General features: G+C 42.2%; 1 protein-coding gene across 12 annotated transcripts in view; it reads left to right on the top strand.

The window, feature by feature from the left end:
- LOC119140802 (spindlin-Z) overlaps positions 1 to 27,848 on the top strand; it is a 314,042-nt gene that overhangs the window by 206,022 nt on the left and 80,172 nt on the right. For 2 of the 12 annotated variants that reach the window (XM_037372420.1, XM_037372419.1), the window contains exons 1-3: positions 13,730 to 14,380; positions 14,606 to 14,938; positions 15,948 to 16,041. The exons of 1 other annotated variant lie outside the window; for it this stretch is intronic. The gene's annotated coding sequence lies outside the window, so the exon portion shown is untranslated. 9 more of the 12 variants (XM_037372422.1, XM_037372424.1, XM_037372426.1 and 6 more) reach the window with 7 other exon arrangements.

Here is a 27,848-nt window from a genome sequence, read left to right as displayed (position 1 = left end):
TATAGGATGGATTCAGGTAAATGTGATGTTGGCAAGAATCAATATATATTTTCTCTTGACAATAAGGAGAGTACAGCAAGTCACATATTTTGAAATAAAATTACAGTGGTGTCTTAGATAATTGAGAGCTGATCCCAACTCTTGTCCTTGCTGCTTCTCAGGCTGTTGGATTTCCATCAGATTCTGTTCAGAAAACCTCAGCTGCTGCCTACCCCTCCTTATGATCTATTTCTCCTTGATTCTGCTCAGAGCTGTATATTTATGCTGTTGTGTAGCATTTACAGTGTAATGACAAGCTCTCTATAATGCTTCTTGTGATAGTTAAAAGAAGCATTGTATTGTAGCTGACATTTTGGGCTAGAGGTTTTGAGCTATTTGAGTATCTGTACTCTGCATCTTTCATCAAACCTCTTAACTTCTGTGCTTCAGTTCTCTATCAAGTTGATACTAATTCTTTTCTGGAGCCCCTCATGAGAAATCAGAAATTATTTACATAAGGAGCTCTTAGGTACAGTGTTCTACCTGTATGAACAAGTACATTTAATTAGAAAGTGTCTCTATTCAGTTTGATATCATGCCTTTGTTTCCAAAGGTTCAGCATAAAATCTCCACTTCTCAATTCAGTTAGCCGAAGAAGTGGAATGGGAATCAAAAGTTGTCCCTTTAAACTCTTGGCCACATAGAGTTAGGCTCATTGCATATTCCTAGAAAGCAACTTTGTCAACATTTTCTTCTGGTTACTCACACTACTGTATGGGGGAAGGTTTTTTTGTTCCAAAGCAAAACATGTATCAAGCTGTGAATACAGCTGCAGGAGTGATTAACAGTTAGGTCATGGATATTTGGAAATCCCAAAGATACTATCTTACGTAGTTCAGAAGGATTCATCAATGATCAAACTTTGAAAGACATCTTTCCATAGTGCTTGAAGTTGGAGAGAGAGAGAGAAGCAAGACTAAACGTGTATTGATGGAGAGATGGGTTGTGTTACCTGGTGAGATAGCGACATGGCAGAAGAAATCACTTCTGGTAGATCTGCAGATTTTTTGAGAAATGAATGTTAAAAAAATCCAAATTCCTTGGCTTTTAGGCACTGCTGAATTTGGCAGAATGTCTAAGAGAAGCCAATCCTCAAGGACTGACAAAGGCAGACATTGAAAAGCTTACATTTTACAGGTTCAATCCAATATGGAATATCCCTTTGGCCATTTTGTGTCACCTGTCCTGGCTATGTCCCCTCCCAATTTCTTGTGCCTCTCCAGCCCTCTCACTAGCAGGGCCTGAAAAGCTGAAAAGTCCTTGACTTAGCAGAAAAACTACTTAGCAACAACTAAACATCAGTGCATTATCAACATTATTCTTATGCTAAATCCAAACCAGCACTGTCCAAGATACTAGGAAGAAAACTAATTCTGTCCCGGCTGAAACCAGGTCACTGAGCTTCAATGCAAAAAGGATGTGTACAGGAGGTAGAAGCAAAGGATAAACTACAAAGGTAAAATATAGAAACATTGCCTAGACATGCAGGGATGGTGTTAGGAAAGCCAAAGCTCAGTTAGAGTTGAAAGTGGCAAGGAATGTCAAGGTTGAAAACAAGAGCATCTACTTCTACATTAACAGGAGAACAATAACCAGGGGAAATTTGGGCTCTCTACTGCATGGGGTAGGAAATTTAACAATGGAGACACAAATAAGTCTGAGTTACTGTAGTGGTCCTATCTGGAAGACTACTGTACATCAAGGAGTTAATGATCCACATAACAGTTGACCTGACTATATGCAGACCTGTACTGTGCTGCACATATCATGTGGTCACAGGATAAACTTTTCCTTGTAATAGTAACTGTATTTGGCTTACATGGCAAGGTTTGGTAGCAGAGGGCTGCAGGGGTGGCCTCTGTGAGAAGAGACTAGGGGCTGCCCCTGTGCTAGACAGAGCCAGTTCCAGCCAACTCCATAATGGACCCACTGCTGGGCAACGTTGAGTCATTCAGCAAAGTTGATAGCATCTCTGTGAATACATATTTAAGAAAGGGTAAAATGCTATGCAGCAGTCAGAGAGAGGAGAGAGGAAAAAGCATGAGTCACAAAGGTCAATGTCATGGTTTAACCCTGGCTGGTAATTATGTACCACTGTCCTGGTTTCAGCTGGGATGGAGTTAATTATCTTCTTAGGAGCTAGTATGGTGCTGTGTTTTGGCTTTGATGTGAGACTTTTCAGTTTCTCAGGCCCTGCCAGAGAGAAGGTGGAGAGGCACAAGGAACTGGGAGGGGACACAGCCAGGACAGCTGACCCCAACTATCCAAAGAGGTATTCCATACCATGGGACGTCATGCTTGGTATATATACCTGGGGGTTGGCCGGAGCAGGCAGATCGTTGCTCAAGGACTGGCTGGGCATTTGTCAGCAGGTGGTGAGAAGTTGCACTGTGCACCACGTGTGTGTTTATTCCTTTCCCTCTGGATGTTATTCTTTCCCTCCCCCTTTTCATTATAACTGTGATTGTCATCGTTGTTGTTATTGTTCTTTCACTTTATTCTGTTTCAATTCTAAAATTGTTCTTATCTCAACCCTCGAGTTTTACATTCCTTTCCAACTCTCCTCCCCATCCCTCTGGGTGAAGGGGGAGTGAGCGAGTGGTTGTCGTGGTTTAACCCTGGCTGGTAATTAAGTACCACGCATAATAAACTCTCCTATCCTTTAACATAAATACACAGATATAATTTCCTTAGTCTATGGATCGTCCCTCTAAAGGCCATTGTGTTCATTTAGTCCATGATGTTGGGCTCCATCTAACTGTCTTTCTGGGCAGGGGAGATGGTATGAGGTGTTGTAGTGTTGCATGTTGAAGCCAGTTCTAATCCTATTACAGCTGCGCTGATCTGGTTTCACCAAAGTAATTCTTCATTGGTGTGGCAGTTGAAGAACAGTCAGGTTCAAATCTTCAAATCTAAAATGGTAGAGATGGGTGCCACAAGGAATCCAGTACTAATAAGTATCCAGTCTCTCCAGGGACATTGGTTTGAATCCTGCTGCTGCCACCAGTGTCAATATTCAATATTATGTAACAATTAACATCACTTAATTTATTAGCTGTTTTCACCACAAATCAAATACCCTTCCTTGAGGCACACATCGAACTTCCCCATCCTCCTGCATTACCCATCAAGTGATCCCAGGCCCTTGAGCAAAACTTTACTTGTCAGTTACGGATAACTAAATATTTGTTTGTGAATCTAAGCCACTGTCTGCCAAACATTCTCAGTTAGTTTTATTTTTTTCCTCAGTAAATAGATGTATTCACATTTTCTCATTTTATCTTTTTATACTCTGCTAGGATTAGAAGTAGAAATGTTACTTTTTATAGTTTTTACTGAAAAGATGGAGATTGTGTTGTTTGGATATACATGCTTTCAATAATTGCTGCCAATGGATTGTATTAAACATGACAGGTATTCCTGGTAGACCCAATAGTCATTCCTACAGAAGAGTTCAAGAGTGCAGTACAGGCTGTCTCAATGCAGATGGAGGAGTTGGGGGAACTGGAAATGAAGATAATAGAACTATGGTGAGAGCTTAGTCCTCTCTGTATGATAAGGAACTGAGGCATTACAATTTCTGTATCTTTAAATTACAGTCTCTTTCAGAGGTCCTCCTGTAGTGATATGGTGGCAGAATCTCACTTGTGAAGGCCAGTGACTAGTAACCAGAATTTGAAATTAGCTAAAAGTTATCAGAAATCAGTCATCTGTTCTTAGCATGCTTTCTTGTTGCATTGAGCAGAAATGTAGTAGGTTTGGAGCAAAAATTAAGCTACTGCTGAGTGGAAAAGCACTTGGTTACAAATCAGTCACTAGGTTAACCATGTAGTTTTTTACTAAGCCCTGTCCATCTTTATTTATAAAACTTCCTAGTTTTCACTTACTCTAGCTCACTTCAGTTTGATAGCTTTATGACTTATTCCTTGTTCAATGAAGTTAGAGTATATAAAAAGAAAATAGAACGCATCTTTTATAGTTTTTTGAAGGCTCATCTATGTTAATATTTTTGGTTTTCTCTACCCATTACTTTTGAAACTTTGAGATCATTGCCCAAATTTTTTCATCTGTTTGAGACTGATTTTTGAGTTATTCAGCCTCTTTATATGCTTGAACAAGAGGCACTTGATTGTTCCTCTCAGCTGCAAACATTTCCTGTTACCCATTTCTGATTTTTCCTCTTTTATCACCCATGTCCTTGTATTCTGGTGATATTTCCGTACAAGAAGGCTGCTTTTTGGCTCCTTCATTTCCTTCCATGTGTCCTTAATTAATAGTGATACCCACTGAAGTAGCTAGTCCTTTAGGTAGAGCACTTGTGCTTTAAGGGAGTCACATGTAATGGAACAGAAGAGTCTGAATAGTTGTCTGGAGAATAGAATCCTGAATGGAAAGTAACATGAAAATGAAAAGTTTTTTCTGACTGTTTTAGTAATTTATAGTGTGGAGTCCAACCCAGGAGTTAGATTTAAAATTTAGCAATAGGACATCTGTGATCCGGTTTCTGTCTGTAGTAGCAAGTTACTGTGGCCAACAGACATCCAAAGAGTTCAAAATACTACTGCAGTATTTTTTAATGTGGTGAAGGAAAGCACACTGGTTTAAAAACTAACCTTACCATCTGTGGTGTTTCAACATGGAGGGCATCAGCTATAGATTTCTGTACATTCATTAAAGATCTGATTTCTCTTTCTCCCTTCTGTAGCTTCTGCTATTTCCACCTATACAAAGCAAGTGTAAATGAGAATAAAACACTGATAAGTCAGAATGGAACAGTTCTACATCCATTTTGTACAATTATAGTAAATTAAACAGCATATAATTCCACAGAGTAGAAGACAACAAAGTGTGCCTGTTTCTTTGTCTGGTGTACAGTTCTGGAAAAATAGCAGTTGAGGAATTGATATGTTCTTTCATAGACAGCATACACAGTAGTCCTAGAAGAGTTCTGACTGTTACTGGTTCTGGTTTTGGTAAAAATAAATAATTACAGTAGATGATATTAGATCACAGATCTCTTCATTAAGACTAATTGTTAGGTGTCTGATTTGGTATGTGAAAGGATCACATATTTAGAATAAAAATTGTTCAAGCTGCAGAAATTGTTTAAAATTTTCACAATAAGTCTTCTCCATCTACAAATTTGTAACTTTTACATGTCCCTAACGGCTTATAGATATTTAGCTGAATGAGAATTAGTAAGGGAGCTGTGTTTATCTGTTTGTGTTCTTTTTGACAAATCAGTCAATAGTAATAAAAAGAACTGTAAGACCAATTTCAAAACATCTTGGCGACCACATAAAAATAACAACTTTATTTCTCAGATAATTGCCCTGGAAGATTGGTAGGAGCTTAATGATCCAAACGTGATGTCAGTGTTTGGCAGGAAGTAGTACTCAGCAGCTTAGGTAAGTAGAATGAAAGTAGAAGTGGAAGCAGGTTAAGTAGAACTATAGTATATTTTCTGCATTTGACTAGTTTGGTGACGTTTAACAGAAGAACAGACAGTGCAATGTTTTGTTTTATCTTCCCTCAGAGGAAAAAATCTTTGGGTTTTTTTTATATGGAAAACTATTAAATAATGAAAGAGCATATAGAAATTATTGGCTAAAGTTACTTTGTGCTCCTTGTGTTCAGGTAATATAATAGCATGTCATAGAGGAGAGGAAAGGACACTACTGTAGTGTACTCAGTAGGAACTATACCTCTCTGCTTGATACTTCACTGCTTTTCCCACTGCTGCATGTTGACAGATGGATGAGTGGCAGAGACACCACGTTCCATATCTAGTACAAAAGTTAAGATTGTTAGAAATTGTAGTGTGTTCTACTCCAAATGTGTACAGACTGTCTAGTACAGCTACTATACTAGTACATTCTCTGTTTTGACTAGTTCACTACAAACAGTGACATTATAAAAATAATTTATGGCAATAGCACAGCATGTAATCTTGCTGTGTGTTCTGAGGAGGAGGAGGAGGAGGAGGAGGAGGAGGAGGAGGAGGGGACTGGCATAAAGAGTATGTTGGTATGTGATGGTAAAAGATCTTGTAGCAGCTGGCTAGGTTGGAGAGTGCTGTAACAAGGACACTAATTTTTTTTTTTATTTGTTTCTGGGTAATGTTTATACTTAATCAAGGACTTTTTCAGTTTTCTGGGCCCTGCCAGCCAGAGGGCTGGGGGGGCACAGGAAATTGGGAGGGGACACAGCCAGGACAGCTGACCCAAGCTAGCCAAGGAGGTATTCCATACCATATGACATCATGCTGAGTATATAAACTGGGGGAAGAAGAAGGAAGGGGGGGACATCTGGCATTACGGCATTTGTCTTCCCAAGTAACCGTTACGCCTGATGGAGCCCTGCTTTCCTGGGGATGGCTGAACGCCTGCCTGCCCATGGGAAGTGCTGAATGAATTCCTTGTTTTGCTTTGCTTGTGTGTGTGTGGCTTTTGCTTTACCTATTAAATTGTTCTTATCTCAGCCCCTCAGTTTTACATTCCTTTCTGATTCTCATCCCCATCCCTCTGGGTGAGGAGGAGTGGGTAAGTGGCTGTGTGGTGCTTGGTTGCTGGCTGGGGTTAAACTGCAACAGTAAACAGAGAGGGTTTTATGGCTGAAGTGATGGTTGGTGGCTGTGTTGGCCACAGTGATTGTGAAAGGGTGGAGTTGAAAATCTTTGGTGATATGAGGGAAAAACTGTCAGCAGAGCTGCTACCCTGGATTTTGGAGGAGCAGACTTTAGGCTGTTCAAGGAACCAGTTAATAAGGTCTCCTATTAATCTGCTTTTAAGGGTGTTGGGGTCCTTAAATGCTGGTCATTTTTTAAGAGCACAGGAGCAGGCAATTCCTGTGTGTTGAAAGTTGAGCAATTGGGGTAGAATGCCAGCTTGGCTGAACAAGGATCTCCTTTTGGAACTTAAGTGGAAAAAGAAAGCATATGGACTTTGGAAGCAAGGTCAGGCTACCCAGGAGGACTACAGAGGTGCTGTTCACTACTGTAGGGAGAAAATTTGTATGACCAAAGCTCAACTAGTGTTGAAGCTGGCTAGTACTGCAGTGAATAACAAGAAAAGCTTTTTTTAATTATGTTAACAGCAAAAGGAGCACTAAAGAAAACATTGGTCCATTACTTGATGAGGTTGGTCACCTCACCAATAGGGATTAAGATAAAGCAGAGACATTTAATGCCTTCTTCACCTCTGTCTTTAACACCAGTGATGGGCCCTGGAGCCCCAGGCTGGAGAACCATGATGGGGGGAATGATAAGCTTCTAGTCAACTTTGAACTTGTATGGGATTTGCTGCTGCAACTGAATGCATGTTAGTCTATGGAGCCTAATGGGTTTCATCACAAGATACTGAAAAAATTGGCTGATGTTATTGCAAGTCCTCTCTCAGTTATTTATCAAAGGTCTTGGGAAACTGAAGAGTTCCCAGTCAACTGGAAGCTAGCAAGTGTTGTTTCCATTTTCAAGAAGGGCAAGAAAGAATACCCTGGTAATTATAAGCCTGTCAGTCTCACTTCAGTGCCTGGAAAAATTATGGAGAAGGTTATTCTGGGAGTTACTGAAAAACACTTGAAAGATAATGCAGTCATCGGTCATAGCCAACATGGATTCATGAAGGGATAGTCTTGCTTAAGTAACTTAATATTCTTTTACAATAAGGTTACCCACCAAGTGGACAAGGGGAAGGCAGTGGTTGTCATTTTTGGGGAGATTTTAACAAAGCTTTTGATGCTGTCTCTCACAGTATCCTGCTGGAAAAAATGCCCAGCCCAGCATACAGCTAGACGTGTACACAATACAACAGGTGGACAATTGGCTGAAGGGTTGGGCTCAGAGTTGTAGTAAATGGGGTAACATCTTGCTGGTGGCCAGTCACTAGTGGTGTTCCCCAGGGCTCAATTTTAGGGTCTGTTCTCGTCAATGCTTTTATCAGTGACCTGGACACAGGAATTGAGTGCACACTAAGCAAGTTTGCTGCTGATACTAAATTAGGAGAAGTTGTTGATTCCCTTGAATGTATGGAGGCCTTACAGAGAGATCTTGATGATTAGGGCTCTGAGCAATCACCAAATGTATGAAATTTATAAAGGACAAATGTCAGATTCTGCACCTGAGATAGTGTAATCCTGGATGTACGTATAGACTGGGGGAACAAGAGGCTGGAGTGCAGCCCTGAAGAAAGGGATCTGGGGGTTTTGGTTGATGGTAAGCTCAATATGAGTCAACAGTGTGCCCTGGCAGCTAAAAGGGCCAACCACATCCTGAGGTGCATTAAGCATAGTATAGCTAAACCATTTAAAAGAAGTGATTGTCCCACTATACTCAGCATTGGGTGCAGCCTCACCTTGAGTACTGTGTGCAGTTCTGAGCTCCACAATGTAAGAAGGATAGAAAAATATTAGAATGCACCCAAAGGCAGGCAAGAAAGATGGTGAAAGGACTAGAGGCTGTGACTTATGAGGAGCAGCTGAGGATACTAGGTTTGTTCATCTTTGAGAGGAGACTGAGGGGTGACCTCATTGCTGTCTAAAACTTCCTCAAGGGGGGAGCAGAGAGGGAGCTGCTGATATCTCTGGTGTCTGGTGACAAGGGAATGGTTTCAAGTTCAGGGAAAGTTCAGACTGGATATTAGGAAAACATTCTTCACTGGGGGGCTGATCAAGCACTGGAACAAGCTCCCCAGGGAAGTAGTCATGGAGACAAGCCTGTTGGTGTTCAAGAAGTGTTTGGACAATGCTCTTGGAGATATGGTTTAACTTCTAAGCTGCCTTGTGTGGAGTCAGGACCTCACAGAATCAGAGAATGGTGTCCTGTCCCACCAAGAAGGAGGGAGGAGTGACTGAGACTCACTGATTCCCTTGATTGTAATAGGGTATACACAACATCGGAGGTCCACAGGTGAACAAAGACTTTTATTCCATAGCTAGGCTCATTGGTAAATAATTAGGTAGCAGAAATGCTTATCACTTGCCATACGTACAAAGTTTTATGCCTTGCGTTACTTACTAGGAAAAGGTAAAAGAAGAAGAGAGAGAGAGATCACCAGTCCAGGTTCTAGTGTTGGCCCAGCCAATGGGGGTCTATGGTCCATAGGAGTGCTCATCCAGAAGTTTTTCTTCTCTTATTCTCCTCAATGGCACTTGCCTTCCTCTTTTATTCTTATCCTTCAATGTGGACCACCTCTTATTTAAATTAGCCATGCTTGCTATGCAAATTAGCACACATGCCCCTTACAAGTGTGTGGGGGCAAGTCTTTTTGGTCTTGAATTGAGTTGATATCTGCTGACTCTACTGCTTCTTGGGCAATCATCCAGCCTTCAGCAGGATGTTCTCTCTTATCAGTCTGTCAAGTTTGAGACATATCTCAGACAGGCACAGGGGGGTTCCATCCCCTGTTCCCTTATCAAGTTTTGTCTCCTGCCATTGTCCATACCCTTCTGGGAAACAGCCCTTTGTTCTAGGGGATTACCAGCCCTTAGCTTCCAGTTGGTCTCCTACAAATGGGTTGGGTTGGAAGGGACCTTTGAAGATCATTTAGTCTTTCACTATATGCTCAAAGCCCTGTCCAAGCTGACCTTGAACACTTCCCAAGGAGGGGGTATCCACAACTTCTCTGGGCAACCTGGTCCAGTATCTCACCAACCTCACAGTAAAGAATTTCTTCATAATATTTAGTCTAAAACTACCTTCTATTAGTTTCAAGTCATTACCCTTCTATCACTACAGGCCCTACTAAAATGTCTCTCTCCACCTTTATTATAAGCCTCCTTTGAGTACTGGAAGGTCTTCCCAGAGCCGCCTTTTTTCGAAGCTGAACACCACCAACTCTCTCAGCCTTACCTCATAGGAGAGGTGTTCCAGCCCTCTGAGCTTTTTTTGTGGCCCTCCTCTGGACTTGTTCCAACAGGTCCGTGTCCTTTTTTTGTACTGGGGACCCCAGAGCTGGACACAGGACTCCAGGTGGGGTCTCACGAGAGTCAAGTAGGGGGGCAGAATCGCCTCCCTCAACCTGCTTGCTGGCCACACTTCTTTTGATGCAGCCTGGGATACAATTGGCTTTCTGGGCTGCAAGTGCATACTGCCAGCTCATGTCCTATTTTTCATCCACCAGTACCACCAAGTCCTTCTCAGCAGGGCTGCTCTCAATCCCTTCATCCCCCAGTCTGTATTGATACTGGGGATTGCCCTGACCCAGGTGCAGGACCTTGCACTTGGTCTTGTTGAACTTCATGGGGTTCTCATGTGCCCACTTCTCCAGCCTGTCAAGGTCCCTCTGGATGGCACCCCTTCCCTCAAGCGAATTGCAGATGGCACCAAGCTGAGTGGTGCAGTCAAACTTGCTGAGGGTGCACTAAATCCCACTGTTTATGTCATTGATGAAGATATTAAATAGTATTGGTCCCAGTACAGACCCTTGAGGGACACCACTCACTACTGGTTTCCACTTGGACATTGAGCTGTTGATTATAACTCTTCGGATGCAGCCATTAGCCAATTCCTTATCTATCTAACAGTCCATCTGTTAAGCCCAGCGCTCTCCAATTTAGAGGTAAGAATGTTGTGGGGGACCATATCAAAGGCCTTACAGGAGTCCAGGTATATGACATCAGTTGCTCTTCCCTTGTCCACTGATGCAGTCGCTCCATCGTAAAGGCCACTAGACTAGTCAGGCATGATTTGCCCTTGATGAAGCCATGCTGGCTTTCTCTAATCACCTCTCTGCCTTTCACATGTTTTGATGTGTCTTCCAGGAGGATCTGTTCCATGATCTTACTGTGAACAGAGGTGAGGCTGACTGATCAGTGGTTCCCAGCGTCCTCCTTATTACCCTTTTTCAAAATGGGTGTGATGTTTCCCTTTTTCCAGTCACTGGGGACTTTGCCTGACTGCCACGACTTTTGAATTATGGTGGAGAGTGGCTTGGCAACTGCATGAGTCAATTCCCTCAGGATCCTGGGATGCATCTTGTCAGATCCGATGAACTTGTGTATGCTCAGGTTCCTCAGGTGGTCTCAAACCAGAATTTCTCCTACAATGGGAGGGACTTCATTCCCCCAGTCCCTGTCCTGAAGTTCAGGGACTCGAGAGATGTGGGAAGAGAGTTTACCATTGAAAACTGGGGCAAAAAAATTGAGTACCTCAGCCTTCTCCATGTTAGCTTTCACCAGCTCTCCTGTCCTATGTATTGGTGGGATACATTTTCTTTAGTTTTCCTTTCCTGGCCAGCATACCTGTATGTTGATGCTCGATGATACTTGTGGGTTCCTTCCAACTCAGGATATTCTATGAGTTTACAAAGGGAGGAGTAGGCAGGTGTAAACCAGGCCAGTTGTGTGTAAAATGGTGTTGGTTAGTAGGCTTGTCTGGCTTAGCCCTGTGCCTGATCACCATATTCTGTCCTAGCTTCTTATATTTTCTTATTATATCTTTTCTTAACTCTCACTCTGCGTAATCTCACTCTCTATCCTATGTGTATGTGTGCTGCAAGGACTAAGTGCCAGCTACTGGTGAGGGTGTGTGTGTGTGTGTGTCACACTGGGGATGTAGGCACCCTGCAACCTATGGTGTCAGCTAGTGGGGGTCCTAGCATCAGTAGTTGGAGGAGACGTAGCTTTCTCAATCCAGGGAGGGTCTTGCAGATTGTAAACACAGTACCAGCTACTTGGGTGACTAGTGTGAGTGAATTTGGTGACAGCTACTGGAGTCGACTGGGAATGTAAGCACCCCTGGCCTGTGGTGCCAGCTACTGGAGCTAGTGGGAGCCTTTTACCTCCAGCCACTGGGTTGGGAACAGTATGTCCTGAAAACCAGCGTGAGTGATTAGAAACCATAAACTAAACCGTGCTATACAATTCTGTGCTACACTACTTGTAAAATTGTGCTATGTGATTCTGCATATTAAAAATCCTGTGCTACTCTGATCATAAGATTCTAAGCTATGCTAATCATAAATTTCTGTTTAAAAAATAAAGTTTTAATTGAAACTACAAATTAGTGATGTCATCATTTTGCCAAAGATCCCTAAAAGAACCTGTTTCCATAGCATCAGGTGACAACAGCACTTAACCTGAAACTTTTCCTTTTTTTTAATTATTAATTAGGTTAAGTTACAATTTGGCTTCACAATATGATTGCCTTGAATCAAACTCTTCTTGACTCAAACAATTATTCATGGCTGTCTTGATGCATTGAAGTTTTTGTCTTACAATGTAACAGAAAAATGTCATATGTCATGCTATACCTGTCAAGGTATACTTTGAAAAAAAACCCTGTGCCTCAGCTGTTCACCTGTTTTGATTTTTGAACCAATTACTTGATTGGACAGAGAAGAATATAATCTTACTTATTGATGTTTTCCATTTTGTTCTTTGTCAATCTGAAGCTATGAACAGCTCTTGAAGTTATATCCTTGAAAACTGTAAACAAATGTGATAGACTATGATTTGGTGACAGCACATCTTATTTTTTCCATTTTCTCTAAATTTTTTTTCATTTCTAGTAGGTGTGATTGTCCTAGTTTTGGCTGGGATAAAGTTAATTTTCTTCCTAATAGCTGGTACAGTGCTGTTCTGGCTTTAGGATGATAATAATGTTGATAACACACTGATGTTTTTAGTTGTTGCTAAGTAGTGCTTATCCTAAGTCAAGGACTTTTCAAGCTTCCCATGCTCTGCCAGTGAGCAGGTGCACAGAAGCTGGGAGGGAGCACAGCCAGGACAGGTGACCTGAATGAGCCAAAGGGATATTCCATACCCTAGAACATCATGCTCAGTATATAAACTGGGGGGAGTGGGCTAGGTGCCACTGATTGCTGCTCAGGGACTGGCTGGACATTGGTCAGCAGGTGGTGAGCAACTGTATTGTGCATCACTTGTTTTTGGGGTTTCTTTCCCTTGGATTTTGTTCCTCTCTCTCCCTCTCTTCATTACAATTATTATTGTTTTTTCTTCAATTATTAAACTGTTCTTATCTCAGCCCATGAGTTTTACCTTTCCCCTGTGTCTCTTCCCCACCTCGCTGGAGGGTGGGTAAGGGGAGTGAGGGAGCAAGTGGCTGCATGGTACTTAGTTGCTGGCTGGGGTTAAACCACAACACTGATATAAATTGAGACCACACAGTCATTAGGAACTAAGAACATTATTAGTGTATAATTGCTACATCATTATCTGGAAACCCAAGACCCCTGTTAAGGACAAGTAAGGAAACCTCTGTTCTCACAAAAATTATCTTAGATATAGAGCTTTCAGTTAATCAACAAAGAGAACCATGAATTGCTGATGCTTAATAACTTTGCAGAAGTTGATGACAAACATCTGGATTAACAGATAAACCACAAGGATGCTGACAGATAACAATGCTGCAAGATTTAAAAAATATATTTATGTTGCTATGCTGTACCATGTTTCTGATTATCTAATTAGAAATATGCATTCATAGGTAATTGGATTATTCATATCATACCTTTGTAGTGCAAAGTATAAAACCCCTACTGAAAAATCCCTTGGGTGCACCCAGTTTACCTGAGACGTCTTATGCACATGAATAAATATTTACTTTCGTAATTCTATACTTTGCGTCCTAGCCTCTCTCTTCAGTCAGCACGGCCGAATTTGTAACACAGGATATCCATAACTGATTTTTCTTTCCTATGATGGTGAGGAGGCAGCAGAGAGCCGCTGGCTCCCAAGGCCTCTTTAGGGAAGCAGTGCCACTGCTATAAAGCATTGTTGCCACCTCATGAAGCAGCACTGGACCCACCGCGCTGGGTGGGCGGAGAAAGGTGGACGTTCACCGCCCCAGGGCCTAGTGGCCTGCGTTTGGAGAAGGGCTAACAAACAGCAGACGAGCAATCTGCAGATGAGCCCACACTACCCTCCACTACGACCGCCGACGGAGCGTTGGGAGACAGCAGCAGCAGCGCCTGCGCGCTAGCAAGTAGTGGTGGACTAGGTGGAGGTTTGCTTCCTGCCCTCCTGTCGCAGTTCGGAATTTGCAGTGCGCCTGCGCGTTGGTGGAGGGGAGGAGGGCGGTGTCCGGCCCTGTGTTTTGAACGTCTCGATGCGGATAGCTCACTATTTGGCAGGAAGGTGAGGAGTCCTCTATCATGGCGGTAGAGCTCGTGTACGGAGAGTAGGATCCAAATGTGGCAGAGGCGAACAGGAGGCAGCAGTGGTGACGGCGGAGTGGGACAAACGAGACAAGGGGAGCAGCTGTCCTTACTGCTGCCGCAGAGAATCTGAGTAGCCTAGTGAGACAGGAGGATTGGTGCGATTGCAGCGCTAACGCTTCTACGCCGTTCTCCTGGCACTCCCAGGCGCCCATCCCCCCCAGCAGGTAAGCGAGTAGCTAATGGGGGGGGATGGGACGGGCACGACTCAGCCTGTCGCGCCGCCCTTGGCCTGGCTTAGCCTAGCCTAGTATCGGGTAGAGCCGGAGGGAGTCGCTGTGGGATGGACTTGAAGCCGTTGCTCCTTAGCTTTCCCTCCCCTCCTTCGAGGCTGATGTTATTTATGTACTTGTGGTGTTCCGTCTCTGTTACCTTTTCTTCTTTACTGCCAGCCTCAGAGGTCCGCCCGGAAATCGCGGGAGGCGGGTGAGAGTGGGGGCCCTTGGGCTCGTGTTGCTGTTTCCGTCTTCCTTTTTCACGTAGCGCCCTGGCTCCTTGGCACCCCTCACTTTTCTGGGCTCCAGGGGACTGCTGCCTTCTTTTGGCACTGTCCTTCTCGCTATCTACCTTCTCCCTACCCCCGCCCCACTGTCTCTTGCTGGAGGGGAGGGGTCGCAGCTGCGTATCCCCCCTTCCTCTCTGTGGAGCTATTGTACTGTGGGTTGGGGCCCGCCGAGGGGCTCCCAGCAGAAAAAGCTCTCTGTCGATAGTGCACGTTGGGGGAGGTAAGTCTCTGTCCTGTCATCCGTTCGCCCCCGCCCTCCCTCTCCGAGAAAATAGGGTGGAGCGGATATGAAGGTGGTGGCAGGGTTTGGCCGCGCTGCAGTAGCCAAATGCTGGAGCTGGGAGAGCTGCTAACGCGCCGAGCTGGCAGCGCTGGGGTTGCACACGCCATTGCTGCTGTCTGGGACACCCAGAGTGAGTGCCTGTGTGTGTACACGCTCCTTTGTCTGCTGCTGCTGCCGCCGCTTTCCCCTCCTCCCTCGATTTCCTCTCTCCTCCCTCCCCTCCCTTCTTTCTCCTCTCTCCCAGACTCAAAACGCAGCTGCAGGTTTGTAAATACTGGACCAACACATACAATATGGCTGACGCTCGCCCTGCTCCCTCTGTCTCCGCCGCTTAGCCTCTCCTCCATTTAGGCTTTTGTTTCTTCCCCTTCATCTCCCGCTAAAAAAAAAACAAACAAAAACCCAAACAAAAAAAAACCCAAAAAAACAATTCACCCTCCTTATTGCGTGCATGGCGGGATTTCAAGGGTAAGGATCCTCGCTTTGGAGGCTTTCTCCTTCCGTTTTGCTGTTTACAACAAAATGAAACCTAAAATCAGATGGGGGTTGGGAACTTAACAAGGCCTAGAGGGAGGGAGGGAGGGGGAGAATTGGCTGAGCCCTGCGGAGAGAGGCTTGATTAGGGTGCGCTTATCTTTGAGGGAGGGGGCTGGTGCACCAAAGCTCTGGCGGAGGTGAAATACTGTATTATGCTTGTAAAATGAACTAGCGCCGTTTCTTTCATTTTAGGATGTAGTTCAGTATAAGGTATCAACTCGGCACAGACTTATTAAAAAGACCTGAACTAGTTACGCTAGAATAGGCATTGTGTAGTGAAAACACGTAGTATAGGTTTTTGGGGGTTTCTTGGCTTTCTCTGTATTTCCTTGCTAGTATTTTAAATAGTTTGCAGATCACAGGCTATAAAACTGGAATTAACGCTTGCCGGGTCTCTTTGTGTTGCTAGTTTTCTGTCTGCGATCAATTTGCCCTTGTGATGACAATGGCACAAAAGGAAGTTGTTTGTTGTTCTTAAAAAGGAGCGCTTTTTCTTAGAAAAGGTATGGCATCGTGAACTGAAGCGCGATACTGAGCTACAAGACAGCGTGTTTCTGACCTCTCCTAACAAAAGACAAATGTTCAGTTCAGCACCTCCCAACCTCAGTTATTCAGAGTACCCCCGTGTAGCTTCAATGAAAATAGCATATATCTTAATATATCTTATTGCTTGTTTTTTTTTTTTTTTAAAAAAAAACCACCCACAAAATAACATTTCTTAGGCATATCTAAAATGATCTGCTGGAGAACGGCATGTCTAGGTTTTAATTTAAGGATGAATGCTCAAGGTGCCAAGGATGTTATGCTTTCTATTGCTTTCTAAACATGTGTGTTACTGTAACTCATAGTAAATATTTCATTTTTCAAAGATTATATTTAAAAACACAGTCTCTAATCAAAGCATGTACACATTGATAGCTGTGACTTCTATCAGAGTAGTGCTCTAAAACAGTGTCCTAAATCTTTGGCTACTTTGCTTTGGAAGCTTCTAGTGGAGAAGCACTGGCATAGCATAATCATAGTTTTTTACTGAGAGAGTAGTTACTGCATTTTAATGCTAGAATTAAGTATCATATATTAAACAATTATTTAAACCTGTTTGTTGGTTTTTCTCCTGCTTTTCTCATCCCCATTAATCCAGTTGATTAACTGGAGGAGAAAATATAGTATTGAGTTTACCACAATGTAAAACTTGAGTGGAGTCATCCAAATTGCATTTTGGATTCTGTATTCATGTCATGGCTCCTAAGCCAACTGTAATACTTATAGATGGAAAAGTCTGAGCAAAAGGCTGTAACTTGATATTTCTGTGGATTTGTGCAGTGCTCAGTTACTCTTAACTGTTGTTAAATAATTTGTATTTTATCGATGAACAGTGAAAATAGGGCCTGGGATCACTAAAGTAATTTTCAAGTAATGGTGAAATTATTTAATTGAATAATATTCAGTACTTATTACTGTTTTCACTATTTGACAGGTGTTGGTTTTAACTTTGTCTTAATCTAAAATGTGAATTTGGTGATGGCATGCATAATTTAGCCAAATCAATTCACCACCTATCAGAGAAGTTGAGAATGTTTCTAAAATTGGAGATTACCTTTTTATATTTCCGTTGTGTAATGTATGTTGTAAAACTGCTGTCAATCCATGTTATGTGAGGTCTTGTTTAATTTGCTTGGAAACTTTATTGTATGTATTTCAGCAGGTTGTGGGACCATTACAAATTGTTGTCATTAACTGTGGTCTTTATATTAGATTTAAATATTACCTAATTGCAATAGTTTGCAATTATTGCAAGGTGGTTGAGATGTATTGTTATCTTTTATGATGGGACTTTCTTAAAGATCTACCTGTAAAATAAGCATTACTGACACTATAAACATTTACAGGTAGATTTTTATAGTCTTTTTCTGCAAAGGTTAGTTTTTAGTGTCTCTCTTTTTAATGTTATTGTTGAATGCTCTTCTGTGCTATTCAAGGTTTGCATCTCCAAATAGTGGTAAGAGTAGATAGAGCTTAATTAGCTCTATGGATTTCAACAATGCTTAACATGCAGATAAGCTGCTGAGCTTCAGGCCTTTGATTGCAGGTGGTAGTTTGAACAGAGAGCTATCTCTTTGTCTGTTTGTTTACCAATAGTATTCCATTTGTTTTTATATGGATGACTTACAGTAGCCATTTATAGTGAGCACACTGTTATCAGTGTGACCAACTGTTGAGTCCATTTGTCATCTTTGAAGTAATCTCTTTATTTTCACTCACTTCTTCTGGCATAGCTGTATACAGATCCTATTCTTTGACCACATTGTAGCTGATAGTCCCCTTGTACTAACAGTGCTAGCCACTTTAATTGAAGTGCCTTGTATTCAAATCCCTGCAGTTCCATTTCCTGGGAGTGATCAGTGGTGTGTGGTAACCTGGCTAGTCTTAATATTCCTTTTTGGAGTTTTTGGTTTGTTTGACTTAGTGTCAGAGTTCTGGGGAGCTTATATGTCTGCTTAAGTGTAAGACTGTATCTGCAAGTTTGGAAATGCTTTAGGATGAAAGTGCTCTAATAAAATATGTTGCTATGTTTAAGGTCACTGGTTGGTCTCTCCTCCTGTTCTCAGAGTCTTCCTGGTGGTTTAGAGGTAGTCCTGAATCCCAAGTTCCCGATGTAACTTTGGGCATAGCCTATTAAGATGACAATTCCTTCTGAATGTGTACCTCAAAGGCTTTTTAATTCTATCCACTGTATTGCTTCGTGGGTTTTTTGTTTTCCCCAGATTACTCTTAGGTCAGGACAAGTAATGAATATAGGGAACATGGGTAACTATTCTGTTTTAAGATTACTATGCTGACTAGGTTGTAAAGTATAGCATTACCTACCAAATTGATGTCTACTACTGGTGCTGCTTCTTAAGGTGATATTACTTTCCCCAGATGTTGTCAGTCACTTCTCAAGCTTATTTCTTCATTTTACTTTTTCAGTAATGTTTATTGACTTGTTCTAAAGCATACTAAGTTGCCATTATGGTGATTTCTGGAAAAAAAAATATTTACCTATCTACACCTTAACTTGACCCCCCCTTTAAAAAAACATAAATTAATCTTTTTCTAAACCTGTATTCATCACATTTAAATGTAAAAACTAACTTTACTAGATTATGACCTCTTACCCTAAGAAGCACAACTGAAAGACATATCAGACTTCTGGTCTGGTAAGTGTTAAGATCAAATAACTATTTCTGTTGCAAAAATTGTGGTGGTTTGACCTTGGCTGGATGCCAGGTGCCCACAAAGCTGCTCTATCACTCCCCTCCTCAGAAGGGGGGGAGAAAATAAGATGGAAGAAACCATGTTGGTTAAGATAAAGGCAGTTTAATGAAGTAAAAGCAAAGGTTTGTGTGCAGAAGCAAAGGAAACCAAAAGATGTTATTCTCTGCTTCCTATCAGCAGGTGATGTCCAGCCACTTCCCAGAAAGCAGGGCTTCAGTATGCATAGCAGTTGTTCTGGATGACAAATGTCATAAATAATGAATGCCCTCCTTTCCTCCTCCTTTCTCTTAGCTTTTATATCTGAGCAGATGTCATATGGTATGGAATATTCCTTTGGTCACTCTGGGTCAGCTGTCCTGGTTATGCCCCCTCCCAAGATCTTGCCCACCCACAGCCTACAGGTGGTGAGGGAAGGTTGGAGAGACAGCCTTGATGCTGTGGGAGCACTGCTCAGCAGTAGTCAACACACTTTTCCTAGCTACCAATACAAAGCACAGCACTGTGAAGGCTGTTATGGGGAAAGTTACCTCCATCTCAGCCAGACCCAATGCAATTATTTTCCTAGTTAAGTATGTATTTTCTTTATGGAAAACTCTTCCCTAGTGTGTTCAAAAAAGGTAGCTTAACTCCACTGTATAATTTTGATTGCTATTGAGATTTTTAAATCTGGAAGTTCCCAGCAGCATAGAAGAAAGCATGTTCTGGAATAGTTCCCTTGTGATGTTTTGTATTGGGCATAACTGGCGAGGTTGAGGGGGGAGCAGGGTGGGGCTGCAGGGGTGACCTCTGTAGGAGAAAGTTGTTGGCTGCCCTGTACTGATTACATATGGTTCTAGCCAGCTCAGCAACAACCCCTTTGCAGGCCAAAGATGGGCCAATTGGCAAACTTTGTGGTGCTTCTGTGAAAACAAAACTGAGAAAGGGTGGTAAATACTGAAAAGAAATAACATCAGAGCAGAGGAAAGAGGAGAAAGATGACCATGCTGGAAAAGTAGGAGAGCAGGAGCTTGAGTGATAGCCTGAGCAGGGGCCGAGAGGTCTGACTCTAAAGGCACTGCTACCTGTAGAGAAACCACCACATGCTGACCCCCACTTTCTTGTGCTGCCTGTTGCCTCATCGAAGAAAATGTTTTGTGTGGTGATGGGATTGGAGAATGAACAGGGGGGAGGAGAGGTTTTGCAGCGTCAAGTGGTGATGAGGTGGATTGAAAACTGGATAAATAGCAGGGCCCAGGTGGTGATGATCAGTGGCACAAAGTCTAGTCAGAGGTCAGTAACTAGTGGTGTACCCCCCAGTATTTGCCCCAATACCGGGTTTGATCTTGTTCAACATGTTCATTAATGATCTGGATGACGGTGCAGTGTACCCTCAGCAAGTCTGCTGATGACACAAAACTGGGAGGAGTGGCTGATACACCAGAGGGTTGTGCTGTCATCCAGAGGGACCTGGACAGGCTGGAGAAATGGGCTGACAGGAGCCTCATGCAGTTCAACAAGGGGAAATGCCAATTCCTGCCCCTGGGGAAGAACAACCCCATGCACCAGTACATGCATGGGGCCACCCATCTGGAAAGCAGCTTTGAAGAAAAGGACCTGGGGGTTCTGGTGGACACCAAATTGAACATGAGCCAGCAATGTGCCCTTGTGGTAAAGGTGGCTAATGGTATCCTGGGTTGCATTAAGCAAAGCATTGCTAGCACATCAAGGGAGGTGATCCTTCCCTTATATTCAGCACTGATGAGGCCACACCTGGAGTCCTGTGTCTAGTTCTGAGTTCCACAGTACAAGAGAGACATGGACATAACTGGGGAAAGTCCAGCAAAGGGCCACAAAGATGATTAAGGGACTAGAGCATCTCACATCTGAGGAAAGGCTGAGAGAGCTGGGAATGCTCAGTGTAGAGAAGTGAAGGCTCGGGGGTGGGGGGGGGAAATGTGTGTCTTAGCAATGTATAGAAATACCTGAAGGGTAGGTGCAAAGAGGACAGAGGCAGGCTCTTTCCAGTGGTGCCCAGTGACAGGACAAGAGGCAATGGGCACACAGTGAAACACAGGAGGTTCTGTCTGAACATCAGGAAACACTTTTTTTTTTTCTTTCTTTCTTTCTTTTTCCCCTCTGTGAGGGTGACTGAGTTGGAACAGGTTGTCCAGAGAGGTGGTGGAGTCTTCCTCTCAGGAGATATTCAGACCCTGTCTGGACATTGTCCTGGGCCACCAGCTCAAGGTGGCCCTGCTTGATCAGGGGTATTGAACCAGATGACCTCCAGAGGTCCCTTCCAACTTCAACCATGCTGTGATTTTGGAGAGAGAGTGAGTGTGGGGTTTTTTTGTTTGCTTCAGTAACAGAATTGATAATTAGAAGTTTTTAATTGACAATAAATTGAATTGATTGAAATTTCACAGAAATCAATAAACTTGTTTTGCCCACAACACACTTATGTTAAGTTTTCATGCTATCCTTTTACAAATGCTGTATCAAGCATATCTACTAAAATTCAGTACAGTGCTTAGGTCTCTGGTATGCTTAGATAACTACTTTTCATACTGATAAGCACTTTGTATGTTTTGTATGTCTAACTTATCTCTGGTCTTCAACTTGAATTGTAAAATGTTTGGGGAGTAAACTTTTTTAATTTTCTAGGATTTATATGAATAATGAAAATATTGCTTGGAGGATGTAGGTTCTCTAACCCATCTTGTACTCAAAAGACATTCAGCTACACTTGTATGATTCTGGATGGTGGTTTGCCCATCCTGTTCCTTAATCTCATGTATTTTGGGCAGTCAAAAGATCTTTGACTTGATGTTGAAAGACACAAGGTTTTGTTAATGGTTGGTTTACCATCAGTGGAACTGCAGTTATAGGAGATCTCATCTGTCAAAATATATGCTGCAGGAGTATCTTCATAAAACAGCTTAACAGAAAATTCTGTTCTGTGGTGCAAATACTTTTTTAAGAAAATCTGACTCTTAAATGCTTCTAGAGTTACAGGGTACACAGGTGTTTGATATTTGGGAACTGGAGATCATTGGATACTTACACCTGACATCTTGTGAGTAGGGGGAGTATTCACAAAGACTGCCCTCGGATCCCAGAGGGTCATTTTTCTACTGAAGAAAAGGCTTTTTCTAGAAGTGAATCAAGATAGAAATCTTTGTTGGCCTGTAGACAGCTCAGGGCACCTCAGGTGACTACTGGGATTTTTTATTAGCGTTTGTGAATTACATCTCTTGATCTTCTGCCCCCTCCTCCATTTTATCAGTATAAACATGCTTTGCTGTTAGGCATCACCCATAAGACAGTGGGCAAGCAACCTCTCTTCTGGTTTATGTGCTGTCCTGACAAGTTTACTTGTTTAAAGTTGTGGGAGGTGTTTCACTCCTCTGTTATAGCAGTGTTGGCTTGTATAGAGAGGATGATGAGGCAAACTTATTTCATATGATTAGAGATGTAGCTGTATCAATATTGGATGAAAAGTACATTTTTAAATGGTAATGACTTAGGACAAGATTCTCTGCTGTAAATAAACATACTAGTTTTCAGTCATGCTTTGAGGCCTCTAACAACAATTCTGGGAGACTATGTTTGGGTGGGGGTGGAACAAATTAAAATACGAAGCAGGGATATGGTGAGTTGGCCCTGACTGGCAGCCAAACTCACCCAGCTGCTCTTTTATCCCCTCCCCCAGTGGGATGGAGGGAGAAAATAGGAAGAACAGGAGCATGAAAGCTTGTGAGTCCAGATAAAGATAGGGAGATCACTTAAGTCTGTTTTGTCCACAACAGTTAACTTGGGGAATTTAATTTATCGCCAATTTCTCATTGTCAACTATTGCCAATATAAGAATAAAAAATTGATTCAAGTATTGGGAAACAAACAAAACAAACATTAAAAGACTTCTAGAGAACACACTTTGGGAAAAAAAGGGAGGAAAAAGTGTTTTCCCTGACTTGGCTCCATTCCAAACTCTTCCCCTTGCCCCTTGTTATGTCTGCAAGTTACTCAGTCCCTTCAGTGATGCAGAGTGTGTGTGTGTTGTTATAGTTAGCATCTAGCAGCTTCTCTCTGCTGTTCATTCCTTCTCACTTTTTCTCTGTTCCAGCATGGGTTCTCTACAGGCTGTAGTCCTTTCAGGAATATCTGCTCTGGCATGGGTCCTCTGCAGACCCCAGTTTCTGCAGGACTACTTTGCCATGAAGCTCTTTCTATTCTGACCTTGGTATTCCCAACGTTGTTTTTCAAATTTTTTTGTTGTTCCTTTCTCCCTTCTCCGTTTAGTGTCTTCTCCCATTTTTAAAATGTTTTCACAGAGGTGCCACCAGCTTTGCTGATTAGCTCAGCTTTGGCCTGTGGTGAATCTGTTGCTGAGCAGGCTGGAACTGGCTGTGACAGGCACAGGGCAGTCTCTGACCTCTTGCCACCTACCGTGAAAGGCAGAAGTGTCTGTTCTTGTGTGTGCTCTGTTTACCTATAGTATAGAATTCCAGAAAGCCTCACCTGTTTATAAGGGGAGAGATACACTGTTTTCTGAGATCCTTTTCCCCTTTTCTGGATTTCTGTTTTGTCCTTTTCTCTGCACTTCAGTTCAGTAGACTCAACCTTATTTGAAGTATTAGAAGATAATTTAATCTGTGTCTCTGTGAGTGTGTATTTCCAAAAGGGGGAAAAAGACTTTTTTTATTACTGATACAAAGATCGGCGGCAATATCCAGGTTTCCCTTGCTTTCTAACTTTCCTTGCAGAAGTGGGAAGCTAGGTGTGGCTGTGTAAGGAGTCTGATATCGACGTGTGGAAAACAGACTTCACAATGACTAGACTGTAAAGTAGGTATGTTTATTCAGTGCTGGGCTGCATGGGGGGGGGTAGTCCCACCAAAATCGTGCATGCCTTTTTTAACCTTTTCAGACCTATTTGTACATGTTACATTTCTTTATCTAAAACCACACATAATCTTGGATACATTGATTATATTCAGCCTCCAGGCCACACCTCCGCTGCAAAACATTGATTATAAGTAATCAGCAAACATGCTACAATGGTAAACACATCTAAGTAACGCCAAGCGACTTTTATGCTGACTCATCGTGACATATAATGCTTCTAAGTTGCTAAGAGTTATATGTGCAGTATTGATTAAGTATGTGTTTGCTTATCAGGCTAGGATGCCTTGGCTCAACTCTCCCCTTCTCTTTTTCTCATGCCCTTTTCTAAGGGCTTTTCTTCACTTTAAGCATAGTTGAGAACATTTCATTAGCGCAACTGTTTGCCCTTCCTCAACCTTGTATTGTTTGAGGGGTCCAGACCTCAAGCCATGCATCTGCCAATACTAAGCACATGCTTACTACAATTATTTCAGTATTTTTCATAATTGTTTTTGTCTTATTCATATCTTCAGTTTTCCATCTGATTCACTTGTCCATTTACTTGGTGCTTTCTTCACCCGGGTATGGTGGATCCAAGAGTCTTGTTCCTTGATCTTGATGGCAGTAAAGGTGGTCAGAAGTACTTGAAACGGTCCTTCCCACTGTGGTTCCAAAGTCTTTTCTGTAAGAGACTTACATATACATAGTCTCCTGGCTTAATATTATGCACTAGTTCATCAAGACCCGTTCCCCAGGCCCCAGTCACATGTTTTTGGATTTTATTTGTTTCCCTAGTGCTATCATATAAGAGGTTATAACCTTGTCTACTGATTGGATAGATATTCCTCTCTGTATCGCATATGGTTGTCCATATAAAACTTCAAACGGATTCACTCCCTCCTTAGTTCTAGGTTTTGTCAGTATTCGTAAAAGTGCTAAAGGTAGAGACTGGGGCCAGGCTAAGTTTGCCTCTTGCCCCAATTTAACAATTTGTTGTTTAATCAAATGATTAATCTTTTCCACTTGACTGTGGGCAATATGGAGTGTGTAGTTGCCAGTCTATACCCAAATAATGGCTAACTTGTTGTACTATTTTGGAAATAAAATGTGGTCCCCTATCTGATGAAATAACTGCTGGGACCCTGAATCGTGGTATAAGATCCTGTACAATTATTTTAGTTACTTCCCTTGCCTTTGCTGTTCTAGTTGGAAATGCTTCTGGCCAACCTGAAAAGGTGTCTGTTAACACCAATAAGTAATGATACCCCCCTTTTCTTGGGAGTTCAGTAAAGTCTATTTGCCATTGTTGTCCAGGTCCATTACCTTTCTCAATTTGCCCCATCTCTAATTTGGGAGTATTTTTAGGATTGGTCCGGAGGCATATTTCACATACCTGTCTTATTGTAGTATCTAAATTTCTGGCCACAATTTCCCTGATTAGGTGTTTATATAAAGCCTCGACTCCCCAGTGTCTTTTCCTCTGCTCTTCCTGTATTAAAGGCCACAGTAAGTAAGAAGGAATAATTAATTTTCCCTGTGGGGTATAGGCCCACCCTTCTTTGTTATATGAGCCCTCTAAATCTGTAATAAGTTTTCAATCTTCCTTAGTATATTCTGGTTTGCTTTTTAGGGAAATTTGTCAGGGATTAAAGCCCCCTCTATTTTTACCTTTATTTTGGCCGCTTGTTTTGCCTCTCTGTCCGCCAACTCATTCCCTTTTTCCAAATCCAAGCTCATTTTCTGGTGTGTCTTTATATGTATGATTGCTACTTTCTCAGGGAGTTGGACAGCTTCTAATAACTTCAGGATCTCTTCTGCATGTTTAATGTTTTTCCCTTGAGAATTTAACAGTCCTCTCTCCTTCCAAATTGCTCCATGTGCATGTACTACTCCAAAAGCATATTTTGAGTCAGTATAAATGTTCACAACTTTGCCTTGAGCCAATTCCAGGGCATGAGTTAGGGCAATTATTTTTGCCTTTTGTGCAGAAGTGTTCATAGGCAAAGCTCCCGATTCTATTACCTCTTTGCTGGTAGTGACAGCGTATCCTGTGTGTCGGTTACTGTTTAGCACATAGCTGCTTCCATCTGTGAACCAGTTTTTCTCCAGTTCACACGGGGAGTGTTGTTTTTCCAAGATGCTAGGTATCTTGTGTTCTGAAAAAATGCTCTAGCAAGGGTGTGAAGGGTGTGTGTCTAAGCATTGAATGTAGTGTGAATTCTTGAGCTAGTGTTGGTTTTGACAGCTCAGTTAAAAGAAATTCCTTGGCTTAAACCAGTTTTGCTAATTTCTGAGCAAAACCTGTTCATATACTCACAAACTCATGCAGGTGTTCTCTGAAAGTAGATTATTCCATAGTCCAATAAATAACTTTCCACCAAAAAAACTTCGAAGTTATTTGTCCTCTTAAATACTACTTTAAGATCTTCCACTTTAACGTGCAGAATCAAACTCTACAACTCAAGGAGAGTTATAAAGCAGGTATGTTTATGGTGGCACCAGGTGCAAGGGGGATCACTCCTTCTAACTTGTACACCGTTTCAACAAGCAGCTGGGTATTTATTATACAAAGTCATACATATACATAAGGTTTCAGAAAATTCAGAATCTCTTCCCTCTGGCACCTCTTCAAGATGTACTTTTCACCTTCTGGGGCAGTTACCTAAAGTTCCTGTTTATCTTTGCATACATTAGCAGTTCTTGTTGTTTAGTTTATCTACTATGCCATCCATTATCTAACTTTTATTCAAGTGTTTAAACATCTGCTAGCTAACGCTGAGCCCTTCCTTATTTTCCACTCTAAACATGTCAAGCTAATACATGCCCACTGGGGCTGGTTTTAAATCTATATCGGCATGATCAATCCCCGAGCAGGGGATCCACCCTCTTCAGGGTGGGGGCCATTAGACTAGGAGGTTGTGATCTCCCACTACCACAATTTTTTTTAATCCTAGTCTAAGAGGGTCCCCCATGTAGAGTCGGCCAAGTCACAACAATCACACCAATATGGCTACATGCCGTGCTCACTTTATTAAACAAACAGGTCATATTTATAATGTAAACCAAGCACTCACACGACTTTACACACAGGTGATTGGATAAATGTTTCTGGTCACCTGGGCATCCATGTCACTGATCGGTGAGCATGCTGCAGGCGCCTGATCAGTGTGCCGATGAGAGTGTGCTGATTTCGCGGTTCCCAGGACTTGCTCTGCACCTGGCTTCTTGTTTGTGCAGAGCTTGTTTTCCTTCTCCCACTGCTTGTTCCCAGAACTATTTAAAACTGCTCTGCAGCTTCAACTAACAGGCCTGGGTTGTCCAACCCGGACAATGGTAACATATGTCCTCAGTCCTTTAAAAATCCCTCTACATATCCCCCTTTTTCTTTTTGGACAACCCATGTCTGTCTCACAATGGATGTTAACCCTTTCTTCAAGCAAGAAAATAAACGGCTAAAAACATTACAACAGTGATTATAACAAAGTGTATTCCTTCCATCAATAATGTCTTTAACCAGCCTGTTATCCCCAGTCCACTCAACCATTCATCGAAGAGATTATCATCAGCAAGAATATGCTTCATGTTTCCCTGCAGTTGTGACAACTTCTTGTGGATAGATATGGAATGATCGGAAAGGTTCACACAACACATCCCTTCAAAATCCTCACAACCGTGTCCATGTGCTAATAGCAAAAAAATCTATTACAGCTCTATTTTGTAATGTAGCATGCCTAACACTATCTACATCAAGCAATAACAAACTTAAAATCTGTGACGTAAGATTCAATTGTTTCTCTCCCCAGCCCGCTAACCTTTGTATATTCTTAGCATTTAATGCAGCCATTGTCCCCAACATAAATATGGAGGCTAGGACATTTGCTGTTAAAGACTGTCGATCAACTCTGTCCTTACATGTTTCATCAAAGGTGCGCAGTGCCCTCCGTGATCTATGAGATTGTTTGCTCCACATATGAAAGACTTATTAAAAATGACTCCACAAAGTCAAACGCCCTAAATAACATGGTCCATCGACAGGATACAAAGGAATCCCTGGCCGTGCTCTGTCCCCACATATTAGAAAGATTCCCGGTGGCAACTGATAACCCCCTGATACATCTACATGGAAACCCCCAGTTTTTAATTCACCCCAAATAAGTGAACCGGTTAGATTTTGAAACCCTGTATAAAAC

This window comes from Falco rusticolus, chromosome W (genome assembly GCF_015220075.1).
Source record: "Falco rusticolus isolate bFalRus1 chromosome W, bFalRus1.pri, whole genome shotgun sequence".
In the NCBI taxonomy this organism is placed as follows: domain Eukaryota; kingdom Metazoa; phylum Chordata; class Aves; order Falconiformes; family Falconidae; genus Falco; species Falco rusticolus.
This window is presented reverse-complemented; position numbering and strand designations above follow the sequence as displayed.